Source organism: Pipistrellus hanaki, assembly GCF_964339955.1.
Source record: "Pipistrellus hanaki genome assembly, chromosome: 1".
In the NCBI taxonomy this organism is placed as follows: Eukaryota; Metazoa; Chordata; class Mammalia; order Chiroptera; family Vespertilionidae; genus Pipistrellus; species Pipistrellus hanaki.
In genome coordinates, this window is record NC_140503.1 from 30,391,823 (window position 1) to 30,418,068 (window position 26,246).

The window sequence follows — 26,246 nt, forward strand, 5'->3', positions numbered from 1 at the left end:
GCAAAACCCAGTCTTCTGCAAGACTGAACTAAAGACACTCAGCCACCCAGCCTGCCCCCAGGGAGCAGCCACTTGCTGCTTGTGAAGTACTTTGGAAGAAACCCTCTTCATACACTCTCTGTGGGCTTCCGCGGGGGGGCGGGAGGGGGGCAGAAAAGTACACTGGAATCACTACCTCTGGGCTGAAGTCTGTCTGACTGAACTCATCTCTGTGACCTTAGGCCAGACATTTAACTTCTCCAGAACTCCCATCTCCTCTGTGGCGTGGGAGGACAGGACAAGCGGCAATAGTCCCCAGAACTGTGTGAATCTATGGGTTTTGGAGGAACAAGGCAGAGTCCTGTTGACGGGTGCATTTGAGGAGAGAATGTACTTCACCTCAACACAGTCAGTAACAGAGATGTCTGCCCAGGGCTGATTATGCAACTCTTTTTTTAATGTCTGCAATAAAGCCTCTTGCCAATGTCCATCTGGCCTTGAATACAATAATAAAATCAACAACCAACTTCAGAACTTATATAATAACCTCTGTTTTATATAACAGAGTTCAAACCTTGTTTTTCACTTCCAGTGTGAGTTTCTGGGACTTAGGAGTTGGGGAAGCAGATACTCAGCAAATATCTAAGAAGCACATGCTCCCATGCAGGCACTAGGCTCCCCTGTGCTAATTGCTATGGAAGTGCCATGAATCTGATAGGCATAGTCTCTGCCCTCAGAGAACCTACAACCTAGATAGGAAGACCCAGACACTCTCAAAAGCAGAATAAATACCTGCAGAGGGGTTTGCATCAATGCTGTGGGACACAGAAGTGAATATGTATCCTGGGAAATCAAGGAAGGCTATTGGGAGGGGATGACAATGAAGTTAAGCCTGGAGTGTGTGTGCACTGACGTTCAATAACATGTTATCAGTCAAGTGATCTCTAAAAATGAATGTGTGAGGCTGGTGGTGGAGCTAAGTGAGCCAGACAAGGGGAGGGCAGAGAGGAAGGTAGGTGAGGAGAAATTTGGCCACTACAGCACATTAGGAAAGAATAGCTAGCAGTTGGATGTCAGTTCCTTATAGGTATGACTTCCCAAGTTCTAAGTGTTTATTATCAAGCACTTGAGAGTATTTAATAATTAATGAAAGTTTTGAATGTACATTTTTAATACAGGTAGTGCATTTAGAAGTGCCAAAACCTAAAACTCTATACTTTACAGGAAAAATATGAAAATAGTGGAATCATGTCTTGGAACTTCAGAAAGTATTATTTTTCCATGTGTGAGCAAAGAGAACAGAAGGTCTGATGGAAAGAATGGAAGGAATTAGTGTTTTAAGAAGTGTCATTAAGGATGGTAATACAGACTTATAAGGCAACTTCACAGAACTTCACAGAACGGGTCTTAGGAATCACCCCATTCCCCGATTTTCCAATTTTTGTTCAAATAAAGCTTTAATAAGAGCCTCAATATCCAAATCCAATATAATAAGAAAAGCTGGCCTGGTTGAAGCTGTGAGATGGATCTGAAACTCTGCCCAGAATCTAACCTCCCACTCCCATTTGCAGGTTGCCTCTGAGACATTACTCCAGAACCAGAACCGTAAGGCTCAGCAGAATTCAATTTGCAAAACAATCACATGACCTACCTCTCCTTTTAGGAATGAAGCCCTGTACTGTCTTTAATTTTTAATTTAATTTACACATTCAATTTTATTTTCAAGAAGTTTAGTTTTAGTTTACCTAAAAGCCCATTATACCAGTGAACTTTATTTGGCTATAACATTTTCAACATGGCTAAAATAATGAGCTCATTGTCAAATTCATCTTTATCCAGAGAAGTAACCTGACTAAGATAATGAGATAGACAGGCATGAAATCCAGGTCTCCTGGCTCAGGCCATTCTGCTGTGTTGCCTCTGCCCAGAACATACACTAATCTTAGGCACACACATCAATTATTGTATAGAGTTTCTTTGTTTTCTAATTTGTAGATTTTTTTTTTTTGCTACATTGAGAATTGGAAGATTTCATACCATAGTTATCGGCTTTTTCTAGTTGAAGTTCAAGACTCAGGGGGAAAAAATGAATAAGCAGTACCCAATGACACACTCTTCATACCCACTCCTGCAAAGAGGGTCTGATAGACTCATCTCTGAAGCAAAATGGTACATTTGTCTGGAGCAGAGACATCAAATACTTATAGCTAGTTTGAGTTCTCGACCTCAAACTTTTTGGTTTTATGTAAGAGAAAAAAAACTCATTGTCTGAATCTAAGTACTGTCTGATATTGCTTATTGAAAATGTGAGTATAAGTTTCAGGATGACCCAGCAGAAACCAGAGAATAGCCACTACTAGGGATGTTTATAGTATCATCACAGCAAGATGCTGTCCCAATCCCAGTCTCACCCATCCTTTCTCCATATGTTACACATTCAAGATACACCCTGCCAAGGTGAAACATCAAAATAGCTAAGCTTTTGTCAAGTATCCATACCTTTCTGACATGGAGCAGGATACATTTTCTGGCCTCTTACTCATAGTCACACAATGGTAAAAGGTAAATTCTCCAAAGTCAGTAAGGGGATTCAGCGGTTGGACAGCCAGAAAAGTGGTATGTCACACTATCTAGATTGTATGAGTCAAAGATTGCATTATTAGACATTTAACTTTAGATGACAGTAAGATATTCAAACTATAGATATAGATAGGTAAGAAAGAAGTTTCAAGTCTAAAAATAATTAAATTTTTGGACCATATAGAACAAGAAGGAAGATGTTTTTAAGAGGTCAGCACATTCATTCTGTACAACAATTTTATCTGAAGTGTAACCTATAAAATACACTGTCTCATTGGAAACTCATCATGTGTCTCTATTTTGGAAACTCAAAATGGTATATAGCACATTTAAGATTCTAAAAAGTTTATTTCACTCATCATTTTCCACACTTATTTACTTTCTTGACATCCCCATAATAAATTTCCCAAAGAACATACTTTGAGAAATAGAAATTCAAGTGAAAGAAGCAACTCCTTTAATGCTATGAAACATGTAATGCCATTTCATAGGAGCTAAGACCTTTCTGACCAGGGGAAGAGACCTCTCAAATACTCGGTCCTTGAAATAATGTAATTGGTGGTCATTATTCAATCTTTGATTCCATGGAAATTATAGCAGCTAGTCAGATGATAGACCTTTCCTAAGATAAGGGCAGGTAAGAACTTTAATTGACCTTTGGGGTCATCTCTAAAGGTCACTGAGTAAGTAGTAACTCTTCCCTCCCAACTCAGTTAGCTGAGTTTGATAGAACAGCAAAAGCCCCCTTGAAGGGGACATAGAAATTTCAGGGGAAATGCTGGAGCTTTGGCTGCATGGGAAAGTGCTACTCTCCCTTCCCTCGTCTGTAGAAGCCCACAGCCCATGAGCCCTACATTCAAATAGCACTGTCAGCCTTCATATTGTCCATTTCTTTGTAACCAAGAACATGACATCTGAGATCATGGGACAACATTGAAATCACTTCCTTTCATTTTCACCCCCTTTAATTAATCAGAGATTTTAAAAAAATTAATCCCTAGCAGGAACAAAGTCTGAGAGTGAGAAGTATCAAGTGTTTTATCATCACTTCCTGCTGGCAACTCCATACTTGGCTTTATATCCAGGCAGCAGATTATTGTAGATTAACCAACAAACACGATTAATAACTTGCCCAGAGCCTTTGTACTGAACATTGTGTTTGCCAAAAATGGCAGAATTCAATGAAGTAGGAGGCTCTGCCATGACAGTTACTTCTCTGCCCCATGACCCTTCTGTATAATTAATAAACAAACTCAATTATGTAACAAACATTCAATGACATAATACTCCTCCCTCCTTCAAGTGATGATTGCTGATGCTGGGATTCTTTTCACAGCTCTACAGTAAAGCAAAGGGAACACAGCAATCTCTTGAAATGCAGTTTCCAAATTCAATATATGCAGCACCAGAGCCCTGTCAGGCTCGGAGCCTTTATCACTGTGCACTGGAGGCACAGCGCAGTAAGTGCTTTTGTCAGGAAGTGAAGAAGCCCTGGATCTCTGCTCTCCCTTTACCTGATGTGGAAACTTGCTGTGGAAAAAATTTTTAAAAATCATGAGGCCACACTATCCCCAGATACTCTCCAAAGAAGTGGCTTGTCAGTGACACAGTCCAGGTTCTGTGCTTATATCTGCTGCTGAGTAGTCCTTTCCATTGTTCCATTTTTCTCCCACTTTTGTAGTTGGTTCCTTAGTTTCATGGGGTTGCTTCCCTGCTGAGGCAGCTTCCAAGGCAGCTGTGATGCCACCCACTAGCATCCCAATAATGTCAACCAACTCAAGTAAACAGGCTATGCGATCCCACCCCTCCTGCACACGTGCAAAGAAATTCTCGGGGGGGGGCCTATAAGGGAGCAGCAGACCCACACAAGGGAGGCTAAGTCCTGCCTGGTTTGATTTTGAGGCAATAATCACTTTATTTATAACCATTTCCCTCCTACCATTGCCCTGGGAAGCAATCACAATAGTGACTAGATAAAAACATTAATTAAGGCATCATAAACCACCCTGAAGGCACAGAAATAAAAATAAAGGAGGAATTTGCAAAAAGGGGGTGGGGATTCAGAAGGGTTGCCTGAGGAGAAATAAAGCAAAAAAGAGAAATGCTGGAGAACAGAGTGTCAAGTCCTGAGAAAGCTCCAAGGCAACAATGCAGCCCAGGCCTCTGCGAGACAGGGGGGAGCTGGAGAGAGAAGCACAGGCAGGTATCGTAGGGCACCTGTGACTGGCCTGCTGGGTCTGCCATGTCTCTTGAAAGAAAAAGCCAATGGCACACTGACAGGGCTGGGTCTGAATGCTCTCTTATGTCCTCTAAAAGTCAGTAGGACTAACCAGGAAAATTCATTTCATTATTTGCCTAAAATAAATGTCTGATGCACTCCAAAGTAAGATCTTAACTCCAAACTTGTAACCATCAGATATCCTTCCAACCTTCAAGGGTGACGGTCATTTCCTCAGCACAAAGATCAAATCAATCAATCTGTAATCAGAGCCACAACAGATAACCTTTAGCAATACTGCATATAAGAAAGGGCGATTGTCTGTACATACACACAAAGATATGCGACTCACTTATTTCTTGCTCTGACTCATTAATATCAGGTCCCTTAAAATGGGATCCATCTCATACAGCCAAAGGGAAATGGTAATAAGTAAAGCACCCCAGAAAAGATTGTCATTGGTCACGGTCCCTTCTATTTTTTTCACCCCATAGGGAAAGTAAAATTCTAGTTCTCCTGAATAAAGCAATGAATCATGTTTCAAGTACTTCTTCAAATAGGCACTCATCTGACAATTTCATTTAGGAGTACTAAAAATTTCCAGAGCTATTACCCATCATAACACATGTCATGGTCAGCACTTCAGAAGTAATGATTACAGGAAAAAATAAACAAGTCTGGATGTTTTCATTAATTTGTAGCATATATAGAAAAACTGGGCTTAAGACATTTATGCAAATGGTCTCTTCATCTGACCCACTCTAGGTACTTACATCCTGGTGCTAATTATGGTGTAAGAGCTACTTGGTCCAGATATCGACAAAGAACCTAGAATAATTTGTTTCTTAATATAACAAATGCTTTCTTGATAATGACAATCTCTCATTCCATAATGAGAAATGGAAGGCTAATTATGCACACTTCATATACAGTGACCTAAAAAGCTTAAGAAGAGATTCAAACATCAGATTGCAGGTCATCATTACTCAGGGACCATGACCAGGGTAATTGTCTATCTATTGATCCAACCTGTGTGTTTCTCATTATTCTTGTCCTAAGGGAGCTCTGATTTTTGTGGAGATGCCAATTTCTTGTGTTGAGGCCTTTATTACTACATCTGAGTTTTTGCTCTTGTGCTTCCTCAGTGTGCAAGCCCTGGTTACTGAGTAGTTAATGATGAAAACTCCTTGCAGGGCTGGGGCTGTGCCTGTCACCTGAAATCCCTCTTTGTGGGCACTCACCTCGCAGACCAGCCTGTGGCTCTGAGGGCTGTGATTGCTCCATGTGCCCTCCCTGAATGTAAACTTAAAAGAAAGAAACAATCTGCTTAGTGGCCTCACTGACCCCACAAACATGCCCTTCGTGACTAATTTCTGAGAGTAAATGGTGTCCCATGTGATAAAGACTTACATTAATCATGAGGCTATTTTTGCTACTAGCTAAACAGAGAAATCCTGGCCTTAAAGAAATTATGCCAGTTCTGATTAAAGAAAACCAACCTAAAACGTGGCTCAAGACTTTCCATTAAGTGTGAGTGAGTCAACAACAACCACTTGCTTCAGGGTTTTATTTTTGTTTTGTTTTGTTTTTGGTTGCTTTTTTGTGTGTTTTGTTTTGTTTTTTTTTGTTGTTTTTTTTTTTTTTTTTTTTTGAGGGGTAGGAGGCTGCTATCAAAACCCTATATAAACATAAAAATTTATATTTTAATATGTTTTTATTGGCTTTAGAGAGAGAGGAAAGGAGAGAGAGAGAGAGAGAGAGAGAGAGAGAGAGAGAGAGAGAGAGAGAGAGAAACATTGATGTGAGAAACATCAATCAGCTGCCTCCTGTACCCACCCCAACCAAGGATCAGGGATCAAGCCTGAAACCCGGGCATGTGCCCTGACAAGTGACCTTTCAGTGCCTGGGATGACACTCAACCAACTGAGCCATACCAGCCAAGGAATAAAGATAAATTTTAGTTTCATTCAAAGGTGCCCCTAAAATCAAATTCACTGAATTCAAAAGAGAAGGTAATTTTCTAATATAAATACTTAATCTTGTATTTCTTTGATTTATTTTGATTTCTGTCAATATGTACCTTTTTAGATTGAATTGTGGAAGGTTTTATGTGAAACTACCAGTCTGATAACACAAACCACACATAAAAATCAATCTCATGATTTTAAACTCATATCTTACTGCAATGAATTATTCATAGCTACTTAAGAGCTATGAGACATATGGATTTAAGCAAAATATCAATAATAATTTTAGTTATGGTCATCAGTAAAAACTGGCTTTTGTAGTAACATTCAATTTTTTTTTTTTAAAAAAAGATGCTTTGAGCTCCTGCTCCATGCTAGGGAACATGCTCAGTGCTGAGAAAACAAACAGAGCAGAGTCCCTTATCTCCAATTGTTCACAGAGATGAGACCGAAGAGTAAGTAGTATTTAAAAACACAGCAATCAGAACATTATTGGTCAGAAACATATTTGGCAACACAAAACCCAATTAATAGGGATTTTAAGAGGAAGCAATTTATTTGCCTCATTTAACAAGAAATCTGAAATAGCCCAGGGGTGATTAGAAACCCAGGATATTTTTATCTTTTTACTCCATCACCCTTCCATACTCATTGTCACAAAATGGCATAACTAGCACTATACGTTTTATTTATGTTCCAGAAAAATAGATGGAAGAAACAAAGGCGAAAGAGAAGTACACCAGTCAATCTGGACATTTTTTAAAGATCCAATTAAAAAAATAAGAAGAGTACCTGAATAGACACTTCTCCAAAGAGGACATACAGATGGCCAATAGACATAGGAAAAGGTGCTCAGCATCACTAATCATCAGGGAAATACAAATTACAATCACAATGAGATATCACCTCCCACCTGTCAGAATGGCTATTATCAAAGAGTCAAAATTTAAAATAGAAAAATAAATATATCATCAACTAAATAATACGTCCTAACAATTTAACCCTTAAATATTTATAATATTGCTTTTTTTTTCTTTCTAACAATGCTATACAAATCCAGACCCTCTATCTAGCCTATGTGGATTTTTTCAATAACATTCTAATTTTTATACAATTCCTTTTCTTATTCTTGTTTTTTTAAAAGTCAACAAATATTATAACAAGTGTTGGTGGGAATGTAGAGAAATTGGAACTTTCATGCTGTGAAAGTGAAATTGTAAATTGGTGCAACCACCTTAGAAAATAGTATGGAGGTTCTTCAAAAAAATTAAAAATACAATAGAACTACCATAGGACTCAGTAATTTCACTTCCAGGCATTTATTTAAAATAAAAAACAAACAAACAAACAAAAACCAGAACACTACCGTGAAAGGTATATGCACCCCTTTGTTTATTGCACCATAATTTACAATAACCAAGATATAGAAGCAATTGATAACTAAATGAATAAAGAAGATGTGAGATTATATATATATATATATATATATATATATATATATATCCTACCTAGTAAAGAGGAAATATGCTAATTCACCATCACACCCTCACAAAGATTGCAGTGCCCACAGCCACAAGATGGAGACACTGAGTCCCCTCAGCCCAGAGTGCCTATCTCCAGAGTCCCCCAGTACCCTTAACCCCCCAGTCCCCCCGGGCCAGCCTGAGGGGTAGGCAAGCCTCAGATGTCGGCTGCCCAGCTGCCCAGGGTGGGCCTGAGGTTCAGGTAACCAGGGCCAGCTGAAGCTTGCATTGCTGGCAGTGGCAGCAGCAGAGGTGTGATGGGGATGTCACCTTCCCATGATTGCCAGGTCGCCTCCTGACCCTGAGGGCTCCTGGTCTGTGAGGTAGTCAGGCTGGGCTGGGGGACCCCCCTCCAGTGCATGCACTGGTCCTTTAGTGTGTGTGTGTGTGTGTGTGTGTGTGTGTGTGTGTGTGTATTCAGCAATTATAAAATAAATCTTGTCATTTGGGACAACATGATGGGCAGACCAAGAGGTTATTATACTAAAAGAAATAAGTATGATTGAGAAAGATAAGTACCATATAATTTGACTTATATGTGGAATCAAAAAAACAAAACAACAACAACAACAACAACAACAACAACAAAACCTTATAGATACAGAGAACAAACTACTGGGTACCAAAGAGGAGGAAGGTTGGAGGAGGAGGAGGATGGAAAAGATGAAGGGGAATAAGAGATATCAAGGATGTTATAAAATTAAGAAGTCAGGAGGATGTAAAATACAGCACAGGTAACATAGTCAATAATAGCATAGTGACTTTGCATAAGGACAAATGACTACTAGACTTATTGTAGTGATCACATCATAAGGTATGTCAATGTAGAATCACTATGTTATACACCTAAGACTAATATAGTATTTCATGTCAACTATACTTCAATATTTTTAATAAATAGTTTTCTCAGAAGCTCTATCCAGAAACTTTTATGTTTCAGTTGCCAGAAATGTGTCAGTCACCTATCAGCAAGGTAGTATGGGCAGATAAGGATTTTAGTTTTGCCGTGATGAGTTCTAAAAAATAAGGAATAAGTGGAGAAGTACAACTGGGTAGAGAGCGAGCAGCATCTTCCATAGGAACTATGGAAACCCGAAGGATTACTCAATGTAGGTCAGGGAAGTTTCTCTAGAGGAAATGACAAGTGTAGTATTGAAACTCTACCAAGAACAGGGGAGGTATGCACACTGAGAGGAAGTATTAGAAGAAATGGGAGATACAAAGGGTATTCCAAACAAAGAACACAGCTGAGCATGACTGGAGTACACAGGGTTCGTGTCCAGGAAGGAACAAGAGATGGGAGGCATGTGAAACGTTTTAAGAAGCCTTGTGGGCTGTGCCGTACTAAAGAGATTTGGCTTTACTGTGGAGTTTAAAGATGTTGTTGTATGATAATAAGCCTTGTAGTTGATGTTACAACCATGCCTCATACTCCTTGATGGCAGAGCCTCCTCTTCCAGCGATTGAAGCAGAGAAGCTGGTATTTTAGGTTTCTTCTGTCTGATGCTTCTCCTAGTTCTGAAGCCAGTCTTCTAAAACCTCAATGGTTGGTGACTTCCTATCTCCTGCCCAGTGTAATGCTACTTCATCCCCTTATTTAGTGTTTGTCCTTACCCACACCATTTCTCTGTTCTTACCCTATTCAGTGAGCACACAGGGGCGGGGAGATCTGAAACCCATCCGGGCTGGAGCATGAGCTCAGCTACATTCTGCCTGATGGTTATGTGCCAGGCACTCCCCTCAAGAGCATTTTGTATGCCTGTCTGTTATTTCTCATTAGAAATAAATTGGGTTGGTAACCCTGGGACTGGCACTCTCCTCCTGTAGAAATTGGACAGAACTCTCCAGTGTTTCCAAAACAAAGCTCTGCCTTAATCGCTTCTGGCAAAATATTTAAAAATAAAATCCAAAAAGCAAGGGAAGTATAATGCTGACATTGACAGTACCCAAATTGACACATTTGCCTGGTTAAAGACTTTATGTCAGAAAGAAGTGAAAGTAGATTTTCAAGCCTCATGATCCTTACCTGTGCATGTTCTCTGGATTGGTGTGGGAAGCTCATTAGCATATCCCCTAGCCTCTCTTGTTTGGAAAATACAGGGTACAGCTGTACAAACATTTTCAAACAGCTTCCAAGAATGTCAACAGAGAATGGCAATGTCAAATAGTAGCTGTAATGAGAGCGTTGTTGCTCAGAGACTAGGAAACTTGCAAATGCTGGGTGTGAGGTGGAAAATGCAGACAGAACTGCATAGAAATAAATGCTGAAGGTGCAAAATGAAGGCTGAGATGAACTGATTTCAACCCAGGGATGGAAACCAAGCAGAACTACTATTGGATCTCCCCCTCTGCATAAATACAACACACCTACACATCCTTGAAAAATTTCACCACCGATGAGTTACAATTCAACTATAAATAAATTTTTAACATCAGTTATGAAAGTTTCTATTAATTGGCATGCAAATCAGCTTTCATGCTATTTGGGCATTGCACTGTCATGACAGACAACTTCTTAACAGCAATGCATTTAGTCATCGCTGGTTCTTCGAGAAGACAGGATGTTTGAGTGACGGATCCTAAAAAAGAGAATATAATGGAGGTATCCAAACATTTCTATTGAATTTGCTTTGTCCTTTGACCATTCGAATAGATAATTGGCATTTATTCTTAACAAGTAAGAAACAACACTTGGCCGTATGCCCAGGATCATTCTAGTGAACAATGCTGACCAGAAAACCTCTCTCTCCTGGACCTTTTCCTCTTGATTATGTCTCTCCCCTCCCTTTAGTAATGTAGTTGCCCCATTCTTTTGCCTTCTTCCCTAGCCAAAATCCCTTCCAAATTGTATTTCAAAATATTCATAATTCATTTATACCACAGAGAAAATGCAGTCATGATTTAGGAGCATGGCATTGTGGTGTTAATACCAGATGGCCTGTGTTTGAATCCACTGTGCCTCGTGGTGTGATCTCGAGCAAGTTAGTTAACTTCTTCTAGGCCTTAGGTTACTTATCTGAAATGGGACGATGGATAATCACACCCACTGCAGAGAGTTGTTATGGGATTGAAAGAGTGACTAGAAAATAGCCTTGCACAGAGTGATCCCAATAAATGATAGCTATTTGCTTATTAAATTATTTATACATTCTAGTACCTCTTCCCATGGTATTTGCATTGTACACCTTATTTCAAATGAAATAAAGGAAAGATTAAGCAGATAAATATTTGGTGGGGGTGGGATAGTAGGCTATGCTGTTTAAATATAAAGATAAACCAAACCTCAAGTAAAATCTATGCTAAATCAACTGTGTATAAGGCACAGGAAGTTTGTAAAGAGTGTGACTAGCAAAGGTGATTTTTTAAAGACATGTGAAACCTTTTCAGACCCAGCAACAATCCATGACCTGATCTCTTGCTGGGTGCTCCAAGGTGCCCTAAGACTCTCACAAAGACCCGTACTAACAACTAAACATCCCCCAGCCCAGCCAGTATGGCTCAGTGGTTGAGCATCGACCCATGAATCAACAGATTAGTGGTTCCATTCCTGGTCAGGACACATGCCCTGGCACATGCCCAGTAGGGATTGCAAAAGAGGTAGCTGATCAATGATTCTCTCTCATTGATGTTTCTATCTTTCTGTCCCTCTACTATCCTCTTTCTCTAAAAACCAGTTGTTTAAAAAAGCAAATTTCTAGCCATACTTTCATTGGCTCTGAAGTTATTAGGTCAGTTTAATGTATTTTTCACAATTCTTTAAAAAAAATTTTTTTTTTAAATGTCAAGACTATCAGCTAGGAGGTTTCAGGCATGAACTATGAACTATTCGTCCATAGAGTATAGGCAACTGACATGGGGTAATTTAAGAAATAATGTCCACTGAGACCATTGCCCAGCATGGAGTAGGTGCTCAGTAAATTTAAGGGGAACCCACTCTGCCTGTGCCTTACATCTCAGAAACAAAGGATAAGGAGATTTTAAAATGGTCTTGCAAAAATTTTGCTGTTTAAGAAAAATTTGCAATAGCTAATGGGGAAAAAAAGCAAGCTTTTTAACTAGAAAATATTGTGAACATTAGTTTTTGACTGGAAAAAAAAAGCCAATACAAAACCAGAGATGCTTAGGCTCTGCAGAAACAGCAAGCTTTGCCTGTGGCAAATTCACAACATTTCCTAAGTTCACCAATAGCAAAGTGTCAGAGTTTTTCTCAGAGGAGCTACAGTCTCAGTTGGAATTGTGCAATTTTAGCCCAGAAAGAAATCTGGATATATTTTGGGGGGGGGGGGGGAGGAGTTAAAACTGATTCTGTTCTTTTGACTGTTGGTGAGGTCAAAGCAGGGAAAGTGATGATGAAGAGGGAGAAGATAAAGTGTGGAATCGATAGATGCAGAAGGGGTGGAGAAAGGAAGTACTGGGCAGAAGAGGTCCTAAGAAAAATAAAAAATAATAATAATAAAGGAAAGAATATGCTGTAACCTTGTGGAATTTAGGAGCTCACAATTTTCTTTAAAGACGGGTTTATAAAATCAAATCCCCCAACCAAGACGCTAAGATCAGGACTTCTTTTCATGGACTCCATTTCTGCCAAACTCAACCTCTCCTCTCTGTTCCTGTTTCTGGTATTTTTCTTGGAGGAAACTGCACCAGGTTTTATTATATGATTTCAAAAGAAAAGGATTTTGCTTTTCTATTTGAACTGAATTTTCAAAATGTAATTTCCTAAAACAAGCTTTGGAGAAGAGTATAAAAGTAAAATTTTAAGATGTTTCACAAACATCTGATCCTTTTTTTTTTCCAAAGGATTGCAAAGCCTGATAATTTTGCAGCTTTGTTATGTGCGTTCCAGATCCTTTCTTACCGAATTTTCAATCTACTGTGTAAGGCACATGAAGTGAACTGAGAAGGAAGGAATTTAAATACCATATTGTTTTAATGCCGTTAATAAAGAACTGGTTTCGGAGGTGGGCTAGAGACCACTATAAGGCACTAAACAGTGGTTTCTTTATTAAATAAAACGGGGTCTTCCACTGTCCCTGAAGACCCTTTGTATGTTCCTTCATTTTCTTTTTAACCCAATCAGTATTGTCTGTTTTTTTTAATTTTTTAAAAATATATTTTATTGAGTTTTTACAGAGAGCGATAGAAAGCTAGAAACATCGATGAGAGAGAATCATCGATCAGCTGCCTCTTGCACACCCCTTACTGGGGATGTGCCCGCAACCAAGGTACATGCTCTTGACCGGAACCGAACCCGGGACCTTTCAGTCCGGAGGCCGATGCTCTACCCACTGAGCCAAACCGGTTTCGGCAGTATTGTCTCTTTTAATCTTCAGAAAAATTAATGTGAAGGCTTTTAAACATCAGAAGATTCAATGGAATATTTTTGGTATATGTAACCTTCTCAGACAATAAATGCAAATAAGAACCTGTGCTAAATACAGCTTCTCTTGTCAGCATTGAACTACCTCTGATATAAAGAAGAGTGGGCTCATAAAAGTTGTTCAATTTACCTCCAACACTCTGTACAAACTACCTATCCTAAAGCAATGGGAAGCAATTCTGTATGGCATACAGGTCATACAGTGTCATATGGCATATGGTTCTGGCATTCAGGACATGTCAGGACGCTCAGAGAGGATAGACATATGAAAATGAAAGGCCATTCACTTATATAACACAAAAACATTCACTAGGAAGTCAAAAATAAATCAAAGTCTGTCACTATCCACTGTCCAATAAAGGAGCTAGATAAATACTCAATGACTTGGAACAATAATTCATTAAAGAAACACTGAGGGGGTGCCCTAACTGGTTTGACTCAATGGATAGTGTGTTGGCCTGCAGACTCAAGGGTCCAGGTTCAATTCCGGTCAAGGGAATGTAGCTTGGTTGCAGACACATCCCCAGTAAGGATGTGCAGGAAGCAGCTGATTGATGTTTCTCTCTCATTGATGTTTCTAACTCTCTCTCCCCCTTCCTTCCTTCCTTTCTGTAAAAAAAAAAAAAAAATCAATAAAATATATTTTAAAAAAAGAAAGAAAAACTGAGAGTACAAGGGACATCCTAAAAAAGATGGAAGAAAAGAAATGGGAACTTAAACAGGGATATCAAGCTCTGCTTCAGTTTGTAAATAATTGTTTTAAAAATTCCTCATGGTGGAGAATCCTAGGTTATTTCTCCTTTAGGCAGAGTTTCGTTAATGAAGAAGAATTAACTTCTGAGTTATGCAAGGTAAGTGGTGAAATGAAAGGGAGATCCTAAATTATTCATGTTCGTTAATACTCAGAGAAATAGAACATGATGTAAGAAGGGAGAGAGTGAGCCTGGGTGATTAGAAAGGCCTGCAGTCAGGTACTCATATAAAGGACTTTTAAAAGAGCAGCCATGCACAGACATGACTAAGCCACTGAGGGAATTGAGTAAGAGAGTAAGATAATGAATGAGAGACAGATCTACTGAAAATGGAAAACAACTGAGAACTGATAATGAGCAAAAGAAAAGAGGTCAGTCTGTTCAGAACTAGTTCAGTTAATATTAATTCAGCCCTATGGCCACCTAATGTCATTTTAAATGTTTCTCAATATATATATATATATATATATATATATATATATATATATATATATATATATATATATGATTTCAAAGAAGAAGGAAAAATGGAAGGAGGGATAAAAAACATCAATGATGAGAAAGTATCATTGCTCAGCTGGATCCTGCATGCGCCCTACTGGGGATCAAGCCTGCAACCCAGGATTGTGTCCTGACTGGGAATCAAACCATGATCTCCTGGTTCATAGATCAATGCTCAACCACTTAGCCACACCAGCCATGTTCTCAAGCTTTACTATGTATACCAATCACCTGAGAATCTTGTTAAAATGCAGATTCTGACTCAGGAAGTGTGGTGAGGGGTCAGAGACTTTGCTTCCAGGTAGCACTGATGCTACAAATCCATGGGCCATACACTGAATATCAAAGTTTCTAAGTTTGAATCTCATCCAATCAGTGAAATCATCACAAACTCATAGAAGAGCCCTGAAGGTACTTGAAGGTAATGGAGCAGCCTGATCTCTGGAGGATCTGTAGCTCTGATTCACTTTCTGTCCATTTACTTGGTTCTATTCTCACAGGGCATTGATCAAAAGAGTGCGATGAAGGCAGCATCCAAATTTTCATTGGAATGCCATCTCCCCATTTTCTTATGCTACAACTCATGGCAAGTTATTCAAATTTCTAAGCTAGCACACTTAAAATTATAATTAGTATACAGTCCTCAATAGGGCTATTAAGAATCAAAATTGGACTTGTAAGTAAAGCATAAAGTACTCAGTATCAGCCCTTCTCCCTTCTCTCCTATATTAAAGAATAACACATATAATTATTACTGATATAGTTGACAATAAACAAGCACTTTCACTGACACTTTTATTTTGTCCTTTTAAAATTCATAAACAAGCCGAAACCAGTTTGGCTCAGTGGATAGAGTGTCGGCTTGTGGACTGAGGGGTCCCGGGCTCAATTCCGGTCAGGGGCATGTACATTGGTTGCGTGCACATCCCCAGTAGGGAGTGTGCAGGGAGCAGCTGATCAGTGTTTCTCTCTCATTGATGTTTCTAACTATCTGTCCCTCTCTCTTCCTCTCTGTGAAAAATCAATAAAATATATTTTAAAAAATAAAATAAAATTCATAAACAAGATCTATGTTATAAATATCTAAAGATGAGGAAACTGAAGCTTGATGGGTTTAATGCAGTGATCAAGAGCCTAAGCTTTGAATTAAGCACACCTAAAGTCAGATTTTCACGCTATCCTTTACAGAAACATTACAAATGTTATCATTTGTGGGTTGGCACCTACATTAAATACAGGTAAAAGAACTTTCAAAACTTCCTGTTAAATACAGGTGTGTGGTGTGTGTTTTTTTGTTTGTTTGTTTGTTTGTTTTTTGGTGGGTTTTTTTTTTTCTGCTTCTTCCTAAACTGTTACTATAATGATGGAAAATAACTTAAGTCATTGTATTAGTTTTCTAGGGCTTCCATAAAGTATCACAGATAGATCAGGAAGAGGGGGGCACAGGGAGCTACACCAGCAGAAATGTATTGTCTCACAGTTCTGAAGACTACAAGTCCAAAATCAAGGTGTTGAAAGAATAGTTCCTTCTGAGGACTATGAATGAAGAATCTGTTCTACACTCCTCTCCTTGGCTTATAGGTGGCTGTCTCCTCCCTATGTCCCTTCACATTGTATTCCCTCTCTGAGTGTCCTAGAGTCCAAATTTTTTCTTGTTATGAGGATACTAGTAATAGTGGATTAGGGCTCACCCTAATTACTTCATTTTAAATTGCTTACCTCTGTAAAGACCCTATCTCCAAATATGGTCACATTCTGAGGTACTGAGCTAGGCTTCAACATATGAAATTTGGGTATACACAATTCAACCATAAATTCAACTCACAAAGACAAAAAAAGAAAAGAAATTGAAAACAAAAGTAAACAGAGCTTGAAAGATGAAATATGGGTAGAAGAATAGATCTAAGAAATCTGAATGCCAGGTGCACATGGCAGGGGTCAGGGGTCATGCAAACCAGAAAGGAGGCATTTCATTGCAGCATAATAGAAAAGTTTGGAAAATAGTGGTAACTCATTCTCCCAAAGAAGGAAGAGAAGCAAAGGGCTGAAAACAAGATGTTTGTTTGAAAATATGCATTAGAAGTGGTTATGTCCCCAGGCATTCTCCAGTTCATAAACAAGATTGATTTGGTGGAGAAATTGAACCAAAGACATTCCAAATACAGAGAGGACTGAGGTAGAGGTAGAGTAGGCACCCTACTGAAAATAGGCAGATTAAGTTAAAATTGGCATATGGAATGAGACCACCCACCACCCCCCCAACTCTTTTTTACAGTCTGCTTTAAAAATGCTGGCAGCCAGGCAAGTACTGCCTCAGGCAAGTAATTGGTAGCTTATTCTATAGAATAATAGAATAGCCAGGGGGCTGGGAATCAACAAATATTTACATTTAAAGTCCCCTCAGACTCCAATTAGTAACAGAGAAGCAAATAAAAATGGTACTCATTATGTGTACTGAGTACAAAAGATATTTAGAGAAGTATATGTCATATCTTCTAAAATAAATCAAAAGAACTTATTAAGTAGAAAAATAGGAGTTAGAAACAAGCAACCATTTGGACACAAGAATTTCAGATTCTGCTTTTTTTTTAAAAAAAGCTTTCTTATAGTTTCTAAAATTAATTTTAGAGGGAGAGGGAGAGAGATGGAAACATCAATGATGAGAGAGAACTATTGGTTGGCAGCCTCCTGCACGCCCCTCACTGGGGACTGAGCCTGCAACTCAGGCATGTGCCCTTGACTAGAATCAAACTTGGGACCTTTCAGTCCGTAGGATGATGTTATATGCATTGAGCCAAACCAGTGCAGATTCTGGCCAGATTCTGCTTTTTTATGTCAAGGTCCAGGAATGCAGCTGATCTTTATTTTTAGAAGTGTACCTGACAGTGAAGGGAATTTAACAATAGCATATTGTGTGAGAGGAGCTATAAAATCACAAATTTCTCTAAGGCATTCCAAGGCTTAATTTATATAAGGTACCTTAAAAAAACTAAGTTCAATTGGACTTAAAAATGAATGTGCTCCAAATGGCATGAAGCTCCCACTGCACATGGTCCAGGCCCCTGCAACTCGGCATTTGAACCTTCTAGTGATATTTAGAATGGGGAGACAATAATTCCCAGAGGAAAGAAAAAAGCAATCACCAAGAAAGGAAGTAAGTGAAATGGAGGCAAGCAACATTACAGAAAGAGAATTTGGAGTAATGGCCTTACAGTTCATATACTGGAAAAACAAGAAAATCAACAACCTATGCAAAAATCAGAAGGAAATCAATAGCAATATAGCTACAATAAAAAAATTTTTAAAAATGGAAGGTTTCGACAGTAGACTGGAAGAATCAGAGGAACAAGTAATTCAATTAGAAGATAAGGAAGAGAAACAAGCTCAATCTGAACAGCATCTGAAGAAGAAAATTAAAAAGCAGGAGGAGAGCCTAAGGGACATTTGGGACAACACAAAGAACATACGAGGTAACATATGTATAATAGGGCTGCCAGAAGGACAAGAGCAGCAAGGATTAGAAAATATATTTGAATAAATAATGACAGAAAACTTCCTGGATATGGGGAAGAAAAAAGTTACACAACTAGAAAGAGTCCCAAGCAAGAAGACCCACACCAAAACATATCATAATTATGATACCAAATGTTAATGACAAAAAGAGAATTTTAAAAGCAGTAAGAAAGAGACGGAGAGTTACCTACAAAGGATCCCTCATCAGATTATCAAATGATTTCTCAACAGAAACACATCAAGCTAGAAGGGAATGAAAGGAAGTATACAAAATGATGCAAAGCAAAGGACTGAGTCCAAGAATACTCTATCCAACAAGACTATCAAACAAAATTGAAGGGGAAATCAGGAGCTTTGCAGGCAAAAAAAAAAAAAAAAAAAAAAAGGAATTTATCACTATGAAGCCAGCAATGCAAGAAATGCTAAAGGGAATGCTGTAAAAAAAAAAAAAAAGAAAGAAAGAAAGAAAGAAAGAAAGAAAGAAAGAAAGAAAGAAAGAAAGAAAGAAAGAAAGAAAGAGAAAGAAAAAGAAAAAGAAAAAAGAAAGAAAGAAATAGAAAGGGAGGAAGGAGCCGAAACCAGTTTGGCTCAGTGGTAGAGCGTCAGTCTGCGGACTGAAAGGTCCCGGGTTTGATTCCGGTCAGGGGCATGTACATTGGTTGCGGGCACATCCCTGGTGGGGGGTGTGCAAGAGGCAGCTGGTTGATGTTTCTCTCTCATGGGCCTTTCTAGCTCTCTATCTCTCTCCCTTCCTCTCTGTAAAAAATCAATAAAAATATATTTTTTTAAAAATTAAAAAAAAAAGAAGTCTCAAAACCCTGATTAATATACCTGCCTCTCCAAAGAGAAGAGTACTTCCATTGGATTCCATTTTCTGCCTCTGCCTCAACCCATAGGTCAGCTTTCTCCTGCCTCCACCCAAAGGTCAAAGCCACAGGATGTCCATGTATTCAAAGTTGTTCATTATGAACTGAATGTTTGTGTTGCCTTAAAATTGATGTATTAAAGAACTACCCTTTAATATGATGGTTAATTGGAGATGGAGAGTTTGGGAGGTAATCAAGTAATGAGGATAAGGCCTTGGCCTTATGGGATTAGTGCTCTTATAAAATGAGACATCAAATAGTGTCTCTCTCTATCTCTCTCTCCCCTCTCCTCATATCCCATCTGAGGGAGGACACAGCCAGAAGTTAGCTATCTGCAAACCAGGAAAAGAGCAGTTATCAAAACCATCCGTGCTGGCCCCTGGATTCCACAATAGGCTTAGATACTTAAGCACCCAATGTATATAATGCTGTAACAGCCTGAGCAGACTGAGACAAAGTCTCTACCTAATTTTTTCATATATCATCAATATCAGTTGAGTTCATACTCAGCATAAATGACCATATTAGACACAAGCAAATAAATGTTAATCATGTATGGAGGTCTTGGAAAGAACATATAATGAGTGATTAAGAGGCATTCTGTACCTATCTTTAAGGAATTAATTGAAATATTCATTCCAAATGCTTAGCACAATGATCAATATGTGGCAAGTGTTCAAAAATAGTATGTAAAAGAGTAAATGGAAGGGGACAATTTTGGAAGGGTGGTTTATCTATCAGGCTTCTTAGTTGCAGACTATAGAAACTGACTCTTTTAAGGTGAGGGGGGACTTATTAGGAGGTTTTAAATAGTTCTCAGAATCTCAAGATGGGCCATATCAGGCTTATAGGCTATCGAGTTAATGATAATGTCCCTGATTACACTCTAGAATCAGTCTGCTGCATTTTATCCTGCATAAAGCTGTTAGAATGCCTAGGACAGCTGCCTCTGTAGATTATTCATAGTAGCTACCACCTTTAGCAGAATGTATGCCTCTTTATTGTGTTCCTAATTTGTAATTCAATGTCCAATATATGTAAATCTGCTTCCTGTATCCTAGCTGCCAAGAATGGTGGGAAAATAGAATCCAAACATCAAGTCTAAAAATGTAAGAAATTCCTCAAAAGTAGGAATAGTAGTCAAATGTGCTGGGAAACCAAAAGGAATGAAAAATGCTCACTAGAGTAGTCAGGGAAATGCTGCCTGAGGAGTGCCAGTTGGGCTGATTGCTGAATGATGGCAAGTTCTAGGAAAAGCATATTTCAGCCAAGTGACAGGCATATGTAAAGACTCTGATACAGGAATGTTCCAGGTGTTCAAGTAACAGAAAATAAAAACCCAGTAGTAGATTATGATGCATGGAGGAGAAAGTAGCAGAAGATATTTAACTCAGGGCCAAAATTCATATGGTGAAGCACTAAGCCCAATGTGGCTATTTAGAGATAAAACTTTTAGAAAGTACTCAGGACTGAATAAGGTCTTAAACCTGGGGTCCTAATCCCAAAGGATTGGTGACATATAAAAAGATCTCTCTTCCTTTTCTCTGTCTCAGAGGGTCACATAAGTGAAATCATAAGAGTCCATAGGCTTTCAGATTGGCTTCTTTCACTTAATAGGCAATTAAGATTCCACCATGTCTTTTTGTGACTTGATAGTTTATTTCCTTTTAGCACTGAATTATATTCCATTGTCTAGATATACCAGTATATTTATGCATTCACTCACTTACTATAGGACATCTTGGTTCCTCTCAAATGTGGGCAATTATTAATAAAGCTACTATAAACATCCTATGCAGGTTTATGTATGGTCATAAGTTTTCAACAACTTGGGGTAAATAAAAAAAAAAAAAAAGCTTACTGTGTTTCCCTGAAAATAAGACATCCTCCGAAAATAAGACCTACTTATGGGTTTCTTCTGAGTGAAATACGAGGCATCCCCCCGAAAATAAGCCCCCCCCCCAGGCTCTGTCTCAGAATGCTATTGCTAAACATGAGAGATTTGGTCCACTGATTCTGAAAGAAATGGAGTCACAAGAAATTCACCAGGAAATTCAGGAATTGATTGTTATGATGATGTTCCAGAAGATGATGACATGATTGTCATTGAATAAATGAGTAAATTCTTGAAACTGTAGGATTCACAGTTTGTCTGGTTTGTGTTGACAACTACCGTACTACCGTACGGTGTACAAGTAATAAATTTCCTTTATTTTCATTTAACAATAAATGTGTACCGTATTCTTCTTCATGGCAAAATAAGACATCCCCTGAAAATAAGACCTAGCGCATCTTTGGGAGCAAAAATTAATATAAGACACTGTCTTATTTTCGGGGAAACAGGGTAGTTATGGATCACATGGTGAGTACATGATTAGTTTTGTAAAAAACTGACAAACTGACTTCCATCGTGTCTGTATCATTTTGCCCTCCCACCATTAAAGGATAAGAGTTCCTGCTGTTCCACATCTTCATCAGCATCTGTCAATGTTTCAGATTTTGGCCATTCTAATAGATGTGCAGTAGTATCTCATTATTGTTTTAATTTGCATTTCCATGGTGATATATGATTGGAGCATCATATGCTTATTTGCTATCTGTATAACATCTTTGGCAAGGTATTGGGGTCTTTGGCCCATTTTTAATTAGATTGTTTGTTACCTTTAGTTTGAAAAATTCTTTGCATGTTTTGAATGAGTTTTTTATCAGATTTATTTGTCTGTGTTTTTTCTTTTAAAGTGTATTTAGAAAGTCACAAAGGTAGAAGAAATTGGCTCACAAATCAAGTTACAGAGGCAAAAGAGCCCTTGGAGCTTAGGAGAGAGAGAGGCAAGGAAAATGCACCTGGGGGGGAGAGGTTGGGGAAAGGTGTGGGTTTGCTCCAGAGAAAGAGCCACCTACGTTTCCCCCCAGTCTGTGGCTTATTTGATTCTCTTGACAGAGTCTTTGGCAGAGCAAAAGTTGTTCATTTTACTTAAGTCCAATTTATTATACACAAAATAAGTTTAGCAACTCTTTCTCTCATGGGTTACGCTTTTGGTGTTATATCTAAAAAGTCATCACCATACCAGAGATCATCTAGGTGTTCTTCTACATTATCTTCTAAGTGTTTTATTTTTTTGTGTTTTATGTTTAAGTTTGTAATCCATTTTTGGTTTTTGTAAAGGGTATAAGATCGGTGCCTAGATTATTTATGTATTTATTTATGCATGCATGCATGTAAATGTCCAGTCGTTCTAGCACCATTTGTTGAAAAGATTATCTTTGCTCTATTGTCTTGCCTTTTCTCCTTTGCCAAATATCACTTGGCTATATTTATGGCAGTCAATTTCTGGGCTTTCTATTCTGTTCCATTGATGTGTGTGTGTATTCTTTCACCAATACCACACTGTCTTGATTACTATAGCTGTTTTATAACTCTTGGGTTGGGTAGTGTCAGCTCCAATTTTGTTCTTTTCAATATTGTTCTGGTTATTCTGAGTCTTTGACCTATCTACATAAACTTCAGAATCAATTTATTATACACAAAATAAGTTGCTGGAAATATGACTGGGATTGAATTGAATGAGTAGATCAAGTTGGGGAGAACTGACATTTTCACAATATCAACACTTCCTATTTATGAATACAAGCTGTCTCTCCATTTATTTAGTTCTTCTTCGATTTCTTTCATCAGTTATGTAGTTTTCCCCATATAAGTCTTATACATACTTTGTTAGACTTTTGAGGTGGGCTAATGTAAATGGCACTTTTTAAAATTTCAAATTCCTCTGTTCATTGCTGAGTATAGGAGAGCACTTGACTTCTGTATATTGATCTTGTGTCCCACAACCTTGCTATACTCACTTATAAATCCAAGGGGATTTTTGTCAATTCTTTTATATTTTTTACATAAAATATCAGGCCATTTGTTAACAAAGACAGTTTTATTTCTTCTTTCTCAATCAGTATACTTTATTTCCTTTTCTGATCATATTGTATTAACTCTGTCAGTATGATGTTTGTTGAAAAGGAACAGAGAAATATCCTTGCCTTGTTCCTAATCTTAGAGGGAAAGCATTCAGTGTCTCACCATTAAGTATGATGTCAAGTATAGATTTTTTTGAGTATACCTTTGTAAAGTTGAAGAAGTTTCCCACTATTCATGGTGATTGTTCCTTTCTTAAAAAGGTATTGGGTTTTGTCAAAGCCTTTTTTGGCATCTATTGATATAATTTTGTGATTCTTCTCTAGCTTGTTGATGTAATGGATTACATTAGTTGATTTTCCAATGTTGAAACAGCCTTGCATATATAGGATAAATCTCAATTGGTCATAGTCTACAATTCCTTTTATATTAACACTGTTGCTTTCAATTTGCTGCTATTTTGTTAATGATTTTTACATCTATGTTCATATTGATCTATATAGTTTCTTTTAACGCTTTTGTTTGGTTCTAGTATTAGAGTGATGCTGGCCTCATAGAATGAGTTAGAAAATATCCTCTTTGCTTTTATTTTCTGAAAGAGATTGTAGACAATTTGTAATATATTTTTCTTAAACATTTGGTAGCATTCACCAACAGTGAATCCATTTGTGCAACTACTGCTTTCTGTTTTGGAAAGTTATTAATTGTTCTTTCAATTACTTTAATACATATAGGCCCATTCAGCTTTGTCTATATGTTCTTATGTGAACTATGACAAATTGTAATTTTTAAAGATTTGGTCTGTTTATCTAGGTTATATTAGTGGGAACAGAATTGTCCAGAGTATTCCATTAGTATTCTTTAATGCCTATGGGATCTGAAGAGATGGCCCCCTTTCAATTCTGAATTTATGTCTTGTTTCTTCTCTTCTTCACCTGGCTAGAGACTTATTGACTTGATTGATCTTAAAAAAAAAAAAAAAAAGAAAAAAGAAAGAAAGAAAAGAAAACAATAATTTCTAGTTTCATTAATTCTCTCTATAATTTCCTGTTTTCAATTTTATTGATTTCTGCTCTAATTGTCATAATATTTTTTTCTTCTGCTTACTTTGAATTTAATTTGCTGTTCTCTAGATTCCTACAGTGCTTTCTCCACCTTTCCCCTGGTCAATAAACTCTAATAATAACCTGGTTGGTTAGGCTCTGGTTAGTTTTCCCTGAGGGCAAGCCTTGTTAAGAAGAACATGGTGTGCTCTAGCATACTTCAACTGATGTCTTTGCCTTTCTCCCTACCAAAGAAGCACAACGAGATTTTCCTCTTATTTCTACCATGGGGAACTGGTCAAACTCCTGGAGGTAATTATCACAATCTTGTGAGCCCCCTATTTCTGGGTTCATTTCATTGCTGGGGTGGCTAATTAAATCCATGGTTCCTGCTCATACTAATCTCACAGATGCTGGATCAGGTCCTCAGTAAGCTCTCACAAACATGCTCTCTCATTTTGTAATATGGATAGCATGAGAATTTTCAAAATATTTAAGGCCTAGTTTCTTTTTGCATAATAATTGCTTCTTCAAGACATTCATCTTTTTTTGCATTGATGTATTTATTTATTTTATTTCAGAGAAGAAGAGAGAGGGAAAGAGAGATATAGAAACACCAATGATGAGAGAGAATCTCCTCAACCAAGGCATACTAGTATGCCCTGACTGGGAATCTAACCATATCCTCCTGGTTCATATGTTAATGCTTAACCCCTTAGCCATACTGGCTGGGTTCCTTTTGCATTTTACTATAAGCCGTCATAAGGATCCAAGTCACTCCTTCAATATTTTGCTTAGAAATCTCTTTATCTAAATACCCAAGTCCATTACTAGCAAGTTCTATATTCCACAAAACACTAGGTAGAAAACAAACAGAATCCAGACAAGTTCTTTGTCACATAAAAAGGATTGCCTTTCCTCTAGTTTCCAATAACATGTTCCTTATTTCCATGTGAGAACCCAGCAGAGTCGGCTTTAACATCCTTATTTCTACTGACATTTCATTCAAGACCATTTGAGTATTCTCTAAGAACACTGAGGCTTTCTCTATAGCTCCCCTCTTTTCTGTCTGAGCTCTCACCATAATCACCTTTAAAGGACCACTCCTGGCAAGGATGGCTTTTTCTCATCTGCCTCTCAAAACCCTTCTAGCCTCTACCCATTATTTCCAAAGGTGCTTCCACACTTTTAATACAGTGGTCCCCCTTATTCACAAGAGATACCTTCCAAGACCCCCGTGGATACCTGAAATCATAAACAGTACCAAATCTTATGTATATTATGTTTTTTCTATACATACATACCTATTATAAAGTTTAATTTATAAATCAGGCACAGTAAGGGCTTAACAATAATAACGAATAATAAAATAGAACAATTATAATGATATACTGTAACAGAAGTCATGTGAATGTGGTCTCTCTTCCTCCTAGATAACCAATCTGATAACTGAAATGGCTACTAAGTGACTACTGAGTGGGAAGCAAATACATACATAATAGATGTGCGGGACAAAGAAATTATTCGAGTCCCAGGCAGGACGGAGAAGGATTTCACGATTCTATTCAGAATGGCATGCAGTTTAAAGAGTATGAATTGTTTATGTCTGGAAATTTCCATCTCACAGTTTCAGACCACATTTGATTGCTGGCAACTGAAACCAGGAAAAGAGAAACCGCCGAGAAGGAGGGAACTACTGTACTTGTTACAGCAGCATCTTCACTTCTGGATACCTAATTCTGTCTTAATCAGTTGAGCCTGATATAACAACATTCCTTAAATTGAATGGTGTCAGGATAGGGGAGCCCTCAAGAATGTTATTGGTGCCCATGGCTGCTCTGCTCATTTTGCCGTGTGTGATATACAGAGTTGGAAGACTGCAAATAAAATGGGGTACTAGACTGCTACCCTGGTCTTGGACTGCCAGCCTCCAGAACTGTGGGGAATACATTTCTATTGCTTACATAAAGTCACTGGCCATTGTATTCCCACAAACCAGGGTTGACTGGATGGAAGT